The 15517-nt window shown below is 50.6% G+C and overlaps 1 non-coding gene across 1 annotated transcript; it reads right to left on the bottom strand.

Moving 5' to 3' along the window:
* Window positions 1–1408: 1408 nt before the first annotated feature.
* TRNAA-CGC (transfer RNA alanine (anticodon CGC)) lies at window positions 1409–1480 on the bottom strand. Its single transcript has one exon. It is a non-coding gene; the product is annotated as a tRNA-Ala (tRNA).
* Between the last annotated feature and the right edge of the window lie 14037 nt (window positions 1481–15517).

The raw sequence follows: 15517 nt of genomic DNA, 5'->3' as shown, positions 1-15517 counted from the left end.
CTTCTCTGCTGCGGGCTGGAAGGTGCATTGGCTGTCTGTGGCAGGGTTCCATGTGGGAAGTTGCTGGAGCTCAGTACTGCTGCAAGCAGCAGGATCTGGCCCTAGAGGAGAAGCGGGGAGGAGGTGGCTGTCACCAGCACCCTCTCCCACTTCAGCATTGCCCCATTCCCTGCTGGGAGCTCCTCCACCCCTGTGGTGATCCTGGGGGGATATGGGAGAAGCCCAGGCACACACATCCCTCTGCCCCATACCCCAGAGCCTTCCTGCTGGCAGACCCCATGGGAGAGCAGCGTTCCCAGGGTGAGACCCCCATGGTGATGGTGATGATGAGTGCCCCCATGGGCACTGCAAACACAACATCCATCCCCTGGAAAACTCCCATGGGGGCAAGCTCCAGCCCTGCATCTCAGCGAAAGAAGGTATAAAAGTGAAGTAAAGAAGAAGGGGGGATTGTCATCTTCTGAACACAGGATGGTGGGGGCTATGGACAGTATGGACACTGACATGCAGACTCAAGGTGCTCCAAGTGGGGACTGGGGAGAGGAACCCAGCGCCTGTCCTGTGACACCTCGCTGCCAGCTCTGCCCTCCCACAGGTGTAATATTTCTCCCTTACTCTGGCACCTGGCAGACATTTTCCTCTTCCTCCTGGGGGAGATGAGCCACAGGCCTGTGTGTGCTTGAGGGGGGCAGCACGCCTGAGCAGGAAGAGCCTGTTTCATGGCATCTGGGGACCTGAACAGTCTGGCATTGCAGGCTGGGTCCATTCTCTGCAGCAAAGCAAGATTGTTGCTGTACCCCAAATCTGTGGTTGTTCCTGCAGCTCCCGAGGACCTGCCTGAGCGGGGGTCACAGTGAGACCCCCAAGTCTCAGCACTGCAACCCCCATGCTGGGCAGAGCTTGGCTGTTTAAAGCCCATAGGAGAACAGCCTTATTTTTTTGAGTTTTGGCTCACCAGGGTGCTGGGCACCCTGCAGTGAGAATCCATGTCTCATGCCCCATTTTGGTTGTGGGGGTTATTGCCAGAGGAGCAGCCAAGGCACCATCTCCTGGCCCTCACTGCCTGTGCACGGCTGTGGACAGACCTGTGACTCCCTGATCCTACCAGCACAGGGTGGACGGAGTCACCACACACCCCAGGAGCAAGAGGTGGGCACCGGCCCCACCAGTCCCACCTCTGCAGGGCTGTGCCTGACCTCAGCAGATCCAGGTTCCCTGAGCTGAGGCTCTGCTCAAGCCAGTGGTGATGGTGGAAGGAAGACTCCAGCTGAGAGTCCCACAGCCCTGCCCAGCTCACAGCCAAGCCCTTGGTGGGCAGGGCAGGCCCACAGGGCCTGGAGAGGAGCAGTGCCCAAGCTCCAGCCCACACCTGCCTGAGGCTGGGCAGTCAGGGCAAAAGCACCACCCCTGGAGATGCCAGGGATTGAACCCAGGACCTCCCACATGCGAAGCGGGCGCTCTTCCACTGAGCTACATCCCCTTGATGCCTGCTAGTAGGAGAGACGCTCTTCTCCTGTGATGTGTCTATGACAAGGGGAACAGTCTGTGCACCATCGAGAATGGCAAAGAGGAGAGAGACAGGGTCTTTGCAGAGACCCCCTCAAAGGAGAGATGCCAAGTGCTGTGGAGCAGGGAAGGAGGGATGGCTGGAGACCACCCCAAAGAAGCACTGAATGGAGAGTCCTGTCCAGGGGAAGGCTGGGGGCTTGCAGTGCAAGAGGAAGGCTCATTCTAACCTGCAGATCTGCAGCTACAGTGCACGGGCAGTGCTCTGGCAAGAGGTGAAGGAGCAAGTTGGGCCACGGCAGGCTGGAAGAAGGCAGGCAGGCAGTCTCTGCAAAAATCTACAGGAGAAAATCGTTGCTGAAGCCCGGGGTTGAACCAGGGACCTTTAGATCTTCAGTCTAACGCTCTCCCAGCTGAGCTACTTCAGCCCTACCCCAGCAGCCCTTGTCCCAGTTCCTCTGCCAGGCCACAGGCTGACACACACATGAAGAGAGCTCCTTGGGGACATTCCCAGGGAAAAGCTGTGCCCAGTGTCGGGCAGAGGGGACCTGGCCTCTCCCTGCCTCCATGGCCAGGTAGACTCCAGGTGTGGGGTGGGTGCCAGCTTACAGTGGGAGTGCCAAGATATGTGTCGGGCCTCAGTTACAAAGGTGAGTGGTGAAGGCAAGTGGGCAGGCCAGGCACAGGCAGCTGCCAAAGCTGAAGGTGGAAGAAGGGTGGGGTTGGTGGAAGACCTCTCTCATAGGGAAGAGAGGGCCCAGGGGAGGCAGAGCTTTTGCTGGTGCCTTAGGCTTTTGCTTCCTTCTTGCACGAGCAAGAGTGTTCTGTTCAACATTTGGAGACCATATTTAGGGGGAGAGAAGGCTTGAAAACCTCCAAGGATTGGGACTGCACAACCTCTCAGGGCAACCTCTTCCAGTGCGTAAGTGACCTTATGGTTATGACCTCATGGACCTCACCTCCTGCCTGAACATTCTTTCAACTTTTGTCCCTTGCCTCTCCTTTTCCCACCATGCACCACGATGAAGAGCCTGGCTCTGTTTTCTTAACTGCCTGATAGGTACTGAAATGCTCCCATGAAGTTTCCCAAAGCCATCTCATCTCCGTACTGAACAGTGTTCCCTCAGCCTTTCCTCAGGTGGAAAGTTCTCCAGCCCCGTGCACACCCCGCCACACCTGACTGTATTGGTGCCCCTTCACTGAACTTGCTCCCGTTGATCAATGTCTTTCCTGTGCTGGGGGCAGGAGGCCCCAGACTCAGTGCAGGGCTGTGCATGTGGTCTAGCAAGCAGTGAATGGAGGGGGAGAATCCCTCCCCCTCATCTCCTGGCCATGCTTCTCTTCATACAGGCAGGCTGCTCTTGGCCTTCTTGGCCACAGGGGCTCACTGCTGACTCATGTGCAGCTTGTTGCCCACCATGACCCCCAGGGCCTTTTAGGGGCACCCCAGGGGTAGGGCTTGGCATTTCTTCTCTTTGAAATCTAGAAGGGTTTTTTTGGCCCACTCTGCTGACATGCAGAACAAACTTTACAACTCGGAGAGTGAGTTATAAAGCAGGCATGTTTATTCCAGCACCGGGGTGCAAGGGGATTTCTTCTCAAAGCTTGCACACTGTCTCAGCAAGCAGCCAGATATTTATTACACCAGGGCATACATATTCACAGGGTCACACAATACGAAATATTCATATGTATAAGTTGGGGCAGGGTTAGTTCAAAAGCTTGTGTCAGCCATTCTAAAACGTTTATGTCATCTTGCACAGGCTCAGACCTGTCTCCGGTGGTCATTTACTTCTTCAGGGGTCTTATCTTCCTCTTCTTCTTTTGTCTTCTAGTGAACTTTAGTCATTCATGCATGCTCTCTTCTTACTTGGTGATTTCAGCAGTTTCTAACAAGTCCTAACAAGTTCTGTGGTAAGACTAGCATTGCAGTTCCCCTTATCACTCCCTTTGTCTGGCATGTCAGTCCTTGAGGAATACCAGTCCCGGATAAGCTTAACCCTTGACAGACGCCACAGGCACCAGGCCCCAGCAAGCGAGCCTCGAAAGAACAAACAGGGCCAACAGAATTATTAAACATTTAAGTGGTCAAAAGGCAGATGGTTATTTCCCTGTATCAATTCCCCCCTTTTCTTTCCCCTAAGCAAATTCTTTTGCTTTTTAAAAGTGGTTCATTATGTTTCATCATTATGTATTACAACAGTTGCCAAATTCATCCCTTTTAGATCCTTTCCCGCATTTTCCGTATACCTAAAATAAGCATTTGTCCAAGGCCACTCCCAAGCACTTATTAAGTTACCGCTCAGCAGAGTCATAAGAACCCCTATCATCGTTTTTGGACGAGACGCTTCAATGGTCCCATAGGTGTCGATTTCCATTGTGGCTTAGGGGCTTTCTTCACTCTGGCGTGATGTACCCATGAGGTCTGTTCTTTCATCTTGATCGCTGTATGGGATGTCAGCAGCACCTGGAAGGGGCCCTCCCACTTCGGTTCCAGAGGTGGATCTGTAAAGGACTTCACATACACATAATCACCAGGCTTAATATCATGCACCGGTCCATCAAGACCTTGGGCTCTGGTTCCTAAGACCAGTTTCTCTATCTCTTGAAGTTGTTTTTGCAGGCTTATTACATACTCAGATAATGTTTCATCCCCAATCTGAGTTGATATTCCCGCCTGTACGATATAGGGCCTCCCGTACAATATCTCAAAAGGGCTCAACTCTTCTTTAGTTCTGGGCTTAGTTCTAATCTTCAGGAGTGCCAAAGATAATGATTGTGGCCAAGATAATCTGGCCTCCTGCCCTAGTTTTACAATCTGTAACTTAATTAAGTGATTCATCTGTTCCGCTTGACCACTCGCTTGTGGCCTATATGAGGTATGTAACTGCCAATCTATTCCCAAGAGTTTACTAACTTGTTGAACAATTTTTGCAAGAAAATGTGGTCCTCTATCTGAGGAAATTGTTGCAGGAATCCTGAATCTTGGTACTGTTTCTTGTAGAAGTGCTTTAGTTACCTCCCTAACCTTATTGGTTCGGCAAGGGAATGCTTCTGGCCAGCCTGAAAAGGTGTCTGTTAGAACCAACAGATATCAGAACCCCCCTTTTCTTGGGAGTTCTGAGAAATCAATTTGCCACTGCTGCCCTGGATAGTTTCCTTTCCCTATTTGTCTGGGTTGGGCTTTAGGGCTTACCTTAGGATTATTTGGAAACATATTTCACACTGCTGTGTCGCTTGTTTAACAGTGGAGTAGAGGTTCCGGGCAACTATGCACCGATTTAGGTATTTATACAATGCCTCAGCTCCCCAGTGGGATTTTCTGTGTTCTGCTATAACTATGGCCCACAATAATGCAAATGGGATTATTATTTTGCCCTGTGGAGTCTTTGCCCACCCACCCTTCTCTATTTTTCCACCTAAGTCTTCAACTAATTTCCGATCCTCTTTGGAATACCTGGGTTCACAAGCAATTTGTATTTTACCATCTGGGACCAAAGACTGCACCTCTAATTCACCTCTCTCAGCTGCTTTTTTTGGCTTCACAGTCTGCCATAGCATTGCCCAGTTCCTGAGCCATATTTCTTTTTTGATGAGCTTTGCAGTGTATGATAGCCACTTTTTTGGGCAGCTGTACTGCTTCCAGGAGCTTAAGAATTTCTTCAGCATGTTTTATATGTTTCCCCTGGGTGGATAGGAGTCCCCTTTCTTTCCATATGGCTCCATGGGTATGGACTACCCCAAAAGCGTATTTGGAGTCCGTCCAGATATTAACCTTCTTGTCTTTGGCTAGCTCCAACGCTCGGGTTAAAGCTATTATTTCTGCTTTTTGTGCTGAGGTATTCAGGGCAAGGGCTTTGGACTCTTACCTGATCTGCAGTGGTTACCACATACCCTGCTCTGCGGATGCCTTGTGGAACAAAGCTACTTCTGTCTGTGTACCAGGAATCTTCAGCATCTTCCAGTGGCTCCCCTTTTAGATCTGGTCAGCTGGAATAGACCGCTTCAATTGTTTCCAGGCAGTCATGTGATACCGGTTCTCCCGTGGTTTCACTGAGGAAAGATGCTGGATTGACAATGTTAGTAACCATTATTTCCACATCATCCCATTCCATATTTAAGGAATCTTTGTGGTGAGAGCCAGTGCCCCCCTTTTACCTCTAATACTGTAGATACAGTATGAGATATCAACACTATAATCTTTTGGCCCAATGTAAATTTACGGGCTTCTTGAATATGTAGCACCAATGCTGCTACCGCCCTTAAGCAGCTAGGCCAACGTTTACTTGCTTCATCAAGTTGTTTGGAGAAATACGCCACTGCCCTTCTATATGGTCCCAAGTTTTGGGCTAGGATTCCCAGGGCTATTCCCTGCTTGTCATGGGAGAATAGCCAGAAAGGCTTAGTAACATCTGGTAACTGTAGGAGTGAACTACATGGAACTTAGTGACTGGGCCTGAAAGTAGCTCACGGTCGCAAGAGCATTCCAGACACCTTTAGAAGGCTTTGAACAGAATAAACAAGAAGACAGAAAAAGAAAGATCCCAATTAGAAAAACACAGGTGCGCATTCCACGATAAAGGGAACTTGGCACAAACAACCTCAATTCGGCAGTTTATCCTGACCAATTAGACCGAGACAAGTTTCGCATGCTCTAGTTAATATAGCCAATTATGTCCTATGTTTATGCACGTGTACAGAGTTAGTATAACCAACTATATCTTATGTTTATACGCGTGAACAGTGTCGATATAACCAATCACATTTTATGCTTGTGTGTGTGGACACCAAATGCTTGCATGCAGCAGCCAATCAAAGCTTTTTAGGAACTTAGAGAATTGAGCTAGGCTCAATAAACTGGCGACTTTGATCATCATATTGGTGTCCTGTCATCCATCCCCGCATGGAATTTCTCTACATCTGGTGACCCCGACGTGATCCGGTAAGGAACAAGAGGGGAACGCTAACGACTGAAAAGGCGGGGGAAATTGCCGCGAATGCCGGTGGGCTTAAAAGAAAAGCGCCGGGCTGCTCGAGAGAGGCAGGAATCGTAAGCTTACGTGATAAAAGGTGGCATGGGTATCGCAGCATCTGTGAATGAAAAGGCAGCCATAAAGACACTTATGAGGCTGGTTGAAAAAACAGAGACGGCTATTAAAAAGGACCAGTTAGAGGATTTGTTACAGTGGGGACAAAGAAGAGGATTTTTCAAGGACTCTGAGGCTCTCTTTTCTTTGTCTATTTGGGAGAACTTAGGAAGGGAAATATGGGAGTCTGGCAAGGAGGAAATAAAATAGCTGCGCGTCTGGCAGCACGTTGGAAAAAGTGTCTCCAAATGATGCAGCAAATAACATTGGAAACTGCTGCTCAGGATGCGTTAAAACATGCTTTAGCGGCAGAAACTCGAACTATTAATGCTCCTGCTCCCCCGACGTATTGTTCGGCAGCAGAGACAGTATGCGGAGCACAGAAGCCCCCCCTGCCGCCAACGGCGCCACCATTAGAAGAAAAAACACTGGTTGCGGCTTTCCCTGTAGAAGAGCTGAATTTTTGGGGGAGGGGAAATAGCGCCAATGTTCCCATGGCCCCATTAACACCCGAGGAACAGGCAATGGTAAATACTTCTGCGAAAAAGACAAGTCAGCCGCTATTATGAGCGGAAGACATTCCTCTGCCCGTGGACTCTGATGATTGGGGGGCCCAACGGGACTCAGAAAATACTGAGGAAGCTCAAAATCAGCTATACCCTGATTCCAATAATGCAAACGAGGATTTGGCTACTATAATACTAGAGGAAAAAGAGACAATGTTAGAATTGCTGGAGGAAATGCGAAAAAGAGACGGGGGTAAATGTGGGCAACCGTTGACGAAAAAAGCATATGAAAAAGCAGCAAATGCGATTGTAGAGAGTATGGACTCTTTTGCTAAAGTGGTGGGTAAGGCGGAAGAGAAATTCCCAAGGATAAAATGCAGGAATTGATTGACCTGTGTGTACAAAAAGGGGAATTAATGCCCGATGAGGGAAAAGGGTCTAAATGGAGATACGAGGATAGATACAAAGGAATGCGACGTCTAACAGAGCCACCCTTACAAAACACGGAGCCAGCCGAGACAGGACCTTCACCACCACCACCCAGGGATCTGTCTTTTTTGCCGGGACAATGTTGGCGTGGAATTATTGAGCAAGCCACTATAGAAGGAATAATACTGCCACCTACTGTCGGATCATTTCCCGTGTTTACTGAACCAGGAGGAAGGCGACAATGGGCGCCTTTGGACTGGAAAACAGTTCGAGAACTACAAAAAGCCATTATGCAATATGGAGTAGACAATAAGTATGTACAACAAATGCTACAACAATTTTTTAACGCACAAACCTTAGTGCCAGCGGATGTAAAGGTTTCAGTGGAAATGTTCTTTGAACCAACTCAGAGGTTGCTGTTTCATGAACAGTGGAGACAGAAAGCAGAAGCCCAGGTGAGAAATTTAGATGCTGGGGCACAAAATCCACTTGCATTTGTCAGCGTAGACATGTTACTTGGCACGGGACAGTTCGCTACTGGTCCCGTTCAGGCGGCATTAAGGCCAGAGATTTTACAATTGGCACAACAACTAGCTCTGGAAGCTATTTCAGAAGTACCGCAAGTGGGGAAACCAACTCCGCCATAGTCTAAAATCATACAAGGGGAAGAGGAGCCGTACATGAAATTCCTTGACCGTTTAAAAGCTGCTGTCGATGCGTCGCCCACCTTAACCCCTGAAGCAAAAGCTGCAGTCGGAAAGGACTTAGCCATTCAAAATGCAAATACAAAATGCAGACAAATCATTGCATCGCTTCCGCATACAGCTACATTAGTGGATATCATCGAGGCTTGTAATCGCTTACCTCTAATACAAGAACAAGAGAAAGCTAAAATACATGCTGAAGCTCACACTGCAGGGCTCGCTGTAGCATTACGACCGATGGTGCAACAGGGAAAAGGAGACCGCAGCCCACACAAAGGCCCTTTAGCATGTTATCGGTGTGGTCAACCGGGGTATTTGAAACGTACATGCCCTCATCACATAGCAAGGCAGCCTCGACCTGTGCCAGCACCAACTAACGGCAGTCAGTCAAACTTTTCTGGGGTCTGTAACAAGTGCGACAAGTTCGGACACAAAGCCAGCGACTGTCGATCAAGGTTTAGAAAAGACGGAATGCCGTTAACACTCAACAATCAGGGAAACGGAATGATGAGCGCCAGGATGAGGGGGCGCTAAGATATCAAGTGCCTCTCAAACAGGGGTGACGGCGTGCCCGGCTGTCTTTCAAAACTCAAGGCAGCCACAAAAGGAAGTGCAGGAGTTGACCTGGCCATAGCCGCTGACACCACAATAACTGATGATAAAGTTCATGTTGTTCCATCGAATGCTACCGGGCCTTTAGGTCTTGGACTAGGTGCATTGCTTTTAGGACGCTCTTCTGTTTCTAAACAAGGAATATTTGTTTTACCTGGAGTTATCAATGCTGATTTCACGGGAAACATTTCAATCATGGTGAAAGTATTTGTTCCTCCTGTGACAATTATGGCTGGAACCCGGATTGCTCAACTGGTACCCTTCAAGGCTAGCGTCCCCTATGTCAGAAACATTGCACGAGGGGACGGAGGATTCGGATCTACTGACACACCTTTAGTGGCTTTCACAGAAATAATTGGATCTTCCAAACCCGTTCATCATTTTAATTTATGTGGGCCTTTGGGAAAATCTCTACTACATAAACGTATGCTCCTTGACGCAGGGTCTGATGTGACCATAATTCCAAAGGAAGAATGGTTCAGGGACTGGGAATTACAAAATATCGACACTGTGGTAACCGGTATTGGAGGCCAGAAATCCACACAAATCAGCATGAATTTTGTAACAGTTGAAGACTGTGAAGACAAAAGGACAGCACATGTAAGGCCTTATGTTTTAAATAGTACTGTATGGCTTTTAGGTCGGGACGCTTTAGCGCAATGGGGAGTTAGATTGTCCACGCATTTTTAGCAGCGGCCATTGACAAGCGACCAACCCTGAAACTGAAATAGTTAAAGGACAGCCCTGTTTGGGTTGATCAATGGCTGCTTCCAATGGAAAAGGTCGCTGCTTTGGAGCAACTCGTGGCTGAACAAGTGGAAGCAGGGCATTTGGTTCCTCCTACAAGCCCATGGAACACTCCTGTATTTACCATTTTGAAAAAATCTGGAAAATGGCGTTTACTGCAAGATTTGCGTGCAGTGAATAAAGTAATGCAAGATATGGGATCCTTACAGCCTGGTATTCCAACCGCTACTATACTCCCCAGAGACTGGCCTTTGATTGTTGTTGACCTTAAAGACTGTTTCTTTACAATTCCTTTGCATCTGGATGACTGTGAGAAATTTGCTTGTATAAAAATGATCAGCTAGGCTCAATAAACTGGCAACTTTGATCATCATATTGGTGTCCTGTCATCCGTCCCCGCATGGAATTTCTCTACACCCGCCCTTGCCGGTAGGGAGGCCATGTCTACCCCGTCCACGTGGGTAGTGAGGCCAGGTCTACCCCGCCCACACCAGCAGGGAGGCCAGGTCTACCCAATCCGCGCGGATAGGGAGGCCAGGTATACTTCACCCGCGTGGGTATGGAGTCCTGGTCTGCCCCTTCCACGCAGGAATGGAGGCCAGGTATACCCCTCGCTTGCCGGCAGGCAGGCCTGTTCTACCCCGCCCACACAGGTAGGGAGGCCAGGTCTACCACTCCCATGTGGGTAGGGAGGCCAGGTCTACTCCGCCCTTGCCTGTAGGGAGGCCAGATCTACCCCGTCCTTGGCGGTAGAGAGGCCTGGTCTACCCCGCCCGCGTGTGTAGGGAGGCCAGGTCTACCCAACACTTGCCGGTAGACAGGCCGGGACTACCCTGCCTGAGTGGGAAGGGAGGCCAGGTCTACCCCTTCTATGTGGGCAGGGAGGCCAGGTCTACACCGCCCTTGTCAGTAGGGAGGCCTGGTCTACCCCGTACGCATGGGTACAGAGGCCAGGTCTACCCCACCCACGTGGGTAGGGAGGGCAGGTCTACCCCGTCCGTGCAGGGAGGGAGGCCAGGTCTACCCCGCCCTTACCAGGAGGGAGTCCTGGTCTAACCCTTCTGCGCAGGCAGGGAGGCCAGGTCTACACCATCCTTGCCAGCAGGGAGGCCTGGTGTACCCCGCTCACGCAGGTAGGGAGGCCAGTTCTACCCTGACCATGCGGGGAGGGAGGCAAGGTCTACCCCATCTACACAGGGAGGGAGGCCGGGTCTATCCCACCCTTCCCAGTAGAGAGGCCAGGTCTACCCCGCCCGCACAGTTAGGGAGGCCTGGTCTACCTAGCCTGCTCAGCTAGGGAGGCCACATGTACCCAAACCTTGCTGGTCAGAAAGCCAGGCCTACCCCGCCCGTGCGGTTAGGGAGGCCATGTCTACCCCGCCCTTGCCGGTAGGGAGGCCACATCCACCCTGCTCTTGTGGTTAGGGAGGCCAGGTCTACCCCACCAGAGCCGGTCGAGAGGCCAGGTCTACACCGCTTGCGCAGTTAGGGAGGCCTGGTCTACCCTGCCGCGCAGATAGGGAGGCCAGGCCTACCCCGCCCACGTGGTTAGGGAGGCCTGGTGTACCCGACCCTTGCCGGTGTGGAGGCCAGGTCTACCCAACCTGCGCGGTTAGGGAGGCCAGGTCTACCCCACCGGATCCAGTCGGGAGGCCACATCTATACCACTCACGCAGTTACGGAGGCCAGATCTACCCCATGGTCACAGTTCAGCCAGGTGTACCCCACCAGCGCGGTTAGGGAGGACAGGTCTACCCCACCAGTGCAGCAGGGAGGCCACATCTACCCCACCCTTGCTTGTACGGAGGCCAGGTCAACCCAGCCACCCGCACGGTTACGGAGGCCATGCCTACCCCGCCCTTAGCGGTAGGGAGGCCAGGTCTACCCCGCCCTTGCCGGTATGGAGGCCTGGTCTAGCCCCCCCGCTCAGCTAAGGAGGTCAGGTCTACCCCAACCTTGCCAGGAGTATGGCCAGGTCTATCCCACTCTCATTCCTGCCTTCGCTGACAATGGAGCCACAGGTACTTTGCCCTGCAGGGAATGAAAAATGCGTGCGCCTAGGTATTGCAGAGTCTGCTTGAAGACACTCCTGTGTCCCAGATATATTGGACTTAGTGCCCGTTTGGCTATTCAAAAGAGAGCATTTCATTCACTTTGTCTCTTTTTTCCCCTCCGTGAATCAGGGGAGCTCGTGACTTCAATGTGTGACTTGCTGTGTGCAAAGAGCAGATATGGGCAGATAGAGTGCAGGGCAGGGAGTGTTTTGGGGGGTCCTGGGATCTCTGCTAACACAAAAATGTGGGTTTTGTTCATCTAAGGCTGTCCGCTGTGGAAAATGGACTTCAGAGGAGGTAACGTGGACTTAATGTACAGCCGCTGAGTGTATTACTTCACTGCATGCCTGTGTGCAGCTTGTCCTCCAAGCAGGAGGGAGTTGGTGCCCACAGGCTGAAACATGCAGCTACAGACTTCAGTGAAGAAAGCTCAGATTTGAGCAAGGCTGCTGTAAGTGCCAGGTGGTTGAGAGAAAAGGTGGGGCTGGGGGTAGGGATGAAGAATGACCAGAGATTGTTAAAAACGTAAAGGGTCTTGCTTTTTGTATACATTCAAACTCCATTAGGAGGATCAATATGAATTGAGGATTTCTGACACCACATGGTGCATGAGCAGAAAAATAAAGAAAAGTGTGTGGGGGGGAAGAGTTCTTTCTTATTGTTTAGTATTGAAATCTTTCCACTTTGACTACACTCCTGAAATCTCTCTTATTAACTACATAAGAATTGAAGACCTAAAGGAAAATACTGCACAGAGCCTTGGCTCGTTAGGGAGTTTTCATGTTAATGAGCCCTCTGGTGCCAAGTTCCTGAACTGCAGATCCTGAAAGATTGAACAAGCGTCTCAAGAAGTAAAAGTCAGCATCAAACTTCCAAGTTTCTGAGGGTGTTAGTGGGCTCCACTGAGGAACATCACTGCAGAGACCGTGGAGGGAATGACCAGACAAGGAGGCTGTCCCTGGGGGCTGGTGAAACAGGAAGTCAGAGGCACTGGTTACAGGCGGAAGATCAATTGTGGAGGTGGCTGTGAAAGCCCTAAATGTGTTTCTCCAAGCAGGATGGCCAAGCCCTGACCCCCATTCCCCTGGGAAGGGGGATCCTTTCCTTCATGGGATGCTTACAGCTCTTCCTGGGAGCAGTTTGATGTGGGGGGGTGTGATGCTGAGTGAAGGACAGTGGTAGGACACCTCCCAAGCTCTTTTGGCGGTCGGTGAGGAGGAAACAAGGGCCTGGGGCTGTAAGGAACTGGTGTCCTCACAAGGGCTTCAGTGGAAGAGACAGCAGCCACCGTGGAGATGACAAGGACTTCGGTTCTGTTGGTGGGGAGGAGGGGGGCAGCGCACAAAGGCCCTGTTTGCACCACAGACAGTCCTACACTGTCCTCTGCCTGTGCCAGTTTCCCTGCAGACTTTAGCTGCCTCTCCCTGTTTCCCTACCTCACCCTGACCTTGGGATCTCCCAAGTAGAAGAATTTGGAGCAATGGAGTAATTTGAGCCTGGGGGGAAGTGTGAGGACAATGGACTTTAACAGTTTTGTCATTGTTTCTCACAATCCAAACCTTTTTTACTTGGCATAAATTAAATTGGTCTTCCCCAAGTCAACTCTTCTTTGCCTGTGACAGTAATTAGTAAGTTATGTCCCTGTCTTTATCGTGACCTATGAGCTATTCCATCTTATTTTCTCCCTTTGGCCTTTTGAGTTGGAGTTGTGACTGGGCAGCTGGGTGGGGGTCTCGGTGTTGGGCAAGGCTAACCCACTACAGGACGACCACCTCAGGACTGCTGTGTCTAGTATGGGACTCACCAGCACAAGGAAGACTCTGACAGAGTGGAGAGAAAGTTGCAGAGGCCAGAAGGATGGTTGGGGCCTGGAGCACATTGTGTACAAGGAGAGGCTGAGAAAGCCGGGGTTTGGAAAAATCCCTCAGAGCCAAACAGTGGAGCAAGGACCCAGGCCAGCTGGTGAGATCTCTATCAATGGAGATTTTCACCATCTGTCGAGACAAGCACCTGATCTAGCCAGAGGTGTCTGAGAATGGGCATGGCTGAGAGTCTGGCTGTGGCAAGAGCTATGGGACTTGATGTGTAATGAGTGTTGGTAGGAAACTGGTTCCCTTTGTATTAATAATGGCAGTAGAGCTGGGTATCCTAGAGACCTGGAGGAAGACAGGGGTGACCATGCAGCAAAGGTCCTTCCTCAGGGTTGGGCTGTATGGCCACTCACTCTCTGGCTCTTCTGTGTTCATATGATAGGTGATCCCCAACACTGACTGCATTTGCCCCTTCTCTGCCACCTCCAGTCCCATGCCCCAGGGCAGCATGACAGTCCTGGCCCTGGAGCTCCTCAACCAGCTCTTGCATCTCTCCACCCCCTTTCCCTGTGACAGCTGGGTTCCCACTGCCTGCCCTGTGATTACAGAGTCCTCCTTTCCCTCTGAATACCTGGAATCAACACTTTTGCGTGATTCCACCTGGGCAATCTCTTACTCTGTGGAGCTCCAGTCACACCCCAGGCACACGCTGCCCATGGAGATCCCCTGGGATATCCAGGCAGCTACAGATTCCCCTCCTGGAGGATGGCTTCTGCCCTGTCACATGTGGGAAAGGACTGGGTTTGTATCTCAGTGACCATTTATCATCTCCTCTGTCACCAGGCACCAACAGGTGAGTCCTAAATCCACCCCTCTAGCAGGTCACAAGATGACAATGAGCTTTTTGCCCTTGACATCATGGATCAATAGGCCTTTTTGAGGTGCAGCACCTCAGACCTGTTCCTGGCACGAGGCTTGGAAAAACAACCCTATCATCAGGCAGCGCACAGGGAAGATCCCTTTTTATTACAGAGATGCTGTGAGGGAGTCAGCTTGGACCCAGTGTTACAAAGACACATTTTTATATGGTCCTCCAGGTGAGACAGAGGAGGTTCATGCTTCACATGAAGTACGGGAAGTCCAAGTATTGGTCTACGAACATGAAACCCCAAATAGCAATAACAACAACAGTAATAAAACAAAGTATGGGCCTATTATGGGAGTCACTTGTGGAAAAAGACTGGAAGTTCACCGGTATTGAAAAATGCCCATGGAATCACTTTCCTCAGGGCATTTTTGAGCTCCCTGTTCCTCATGCTATAGATGAGAGGGTTCACAACTGGAGGCACCAGCGAGTACAGCACTGCCACCACCAGATCCAGGGATGGAGAGCAGATGGAGGGGGGTTTCAGATAGGCAATCATGCCAGTGCTGACATACATGGAGACCACTCAGCCCACAAGACAACAGCCCTAGCCAAGAGAACAAGGACCTCAGTTCTGGGTCCCAGCCCTACCAAAGCCCTTGGCTTTCCCCACCACAGGCTGTCCTATACTGTCCTATGTCAGTGACTGTTTCTCTGCAGATTTTAACTCTCCGCCCTGCTTCCCCAACTCTCTCTGACCCCAAGATATCCCAAGGTTTACTGATAACTGTCTGTCCTCACTGTTCTTCAAACATAAAGCTGCAGTTTTCTGAGGGTTAGACAATGTCTCTGAGTTCCCCAAAACCCATCTGGCTTCTTTCAAAGGCTTGTTTATATTCCTCTAGCACCCAAGATGTCCTAGCCTTAGGCTCGCTTGAATTCTTACATGAACGGCTCTCTCCCTGCACTACCACGTGTCTCACAAACCCTTCCCTCTTCCCCCGCAGTGATGAAACTTCACCCCAGGAGGTCTGTGCATCCTCCACACTCATAGATGTTTCCTGAGGTCCACCCAAGTATGGGAAGTGAAGCAGGAAAAGAGCAAGGTCAGCTCATTTGGGATGACTGGCCATGGCCACCCTCAGCACCGGGCACTCTCCATCTCCTAGGCATGCACACAACATGGAAAAATCTCT

Source organism: Haliaeetus albicilla, chromosome 30 (genome assembly GCF_947461875.1).
Source record: "Haliaeetus albicilla chromosome 30, bHalAlb1.1, whole genome shotgun sequence".
Taxonomy (NCBI): domain Eukaryota; kingdom Metazoa; phylum Chordata; class Aves; order Accipitriformes; family Accipitridae; genus Haliaeetus; species Haliaeetus albicilla.
This window is presented reverse-complemented; position numbering and strand designations above follow the sequence as displayed.